This window comes from Tupaia chinensis, unplaced genomic scaffold, assembly GCF_000334495.1.
Source record: "Tupaia chinensis unplaced genomic scaffold, TupChi_1.0 Scaffold143771_1, whole genome shotgun sequence".
Taxonomy (NCBI): Eukaryota; Metazoa; Chordata; class Mammalia; order Scandentia; family Tupaiidae; genus Tupaia; species Tupaia belangeri.
The window spans coordinates 370,963-371,670 of NW_006203620.1; positions in this window are offsets into that span (position 1 = coordinate 370,963).

The window sequence follows — 708 nt, forward strand, 5'->3', positions numbered from 1 at the left end:
TCCCCCGGGGCAGCGGAGGCTGGCTGGGCAGCTTGCTGGGGCCAAGCCGGGACCATAGGCTGCGGGAGAGATTTCCTTCCGAGTTCTGGCCACCTGCCCTACAGGCCTGCCTTTGGCCCACGTATAGCATCTGCCCCCTCCCTCAAGGCAGGCCCTGCCCCGGCACACTCAGGCGAGACCAAAGACACCTTTTGGCAGCTCTCCCGTAACGTGGTAGCCCAGACCCCTGGTCCACATTTCATGGCAGGCGAAGTCCACAGACAAGAACCCTGACCAATCTTTCTAGCCCTCATTCTTCCTCCGGCCCCCCTACCACCCACACTCCACCCCAGGTCCGAGGAGAGCATCTTATTCACAAGATATTAAGGCCAAATTTGGTAGGGCATGGTCAGTTACTTGCTGGAAGGCCAAGGCAGAGTAAGATTCCCAGGTTGTCCGAAATGATTTCCGAAGTTACACCAGCCTCCTTGCTCTGATCTATCATACCCTTCGAGGGGCGCACACGTCTTAGCATGAGAGAGTACCGTCCAAGATGGTAATTATTTCCCTTAGCTAAGTCATCTATTCCTAGATGTGAAACCAAGTTCTTCCATTAAAACGAGCAGGGACATTTAAAAAGCCCATTGCCTGGGACCAGCAGTGGGCGTTACGGCTATGTCACTGGACTCCCATGTAGCCGATGGCGGGTTGAGGCCCGGGCGCGGGGGC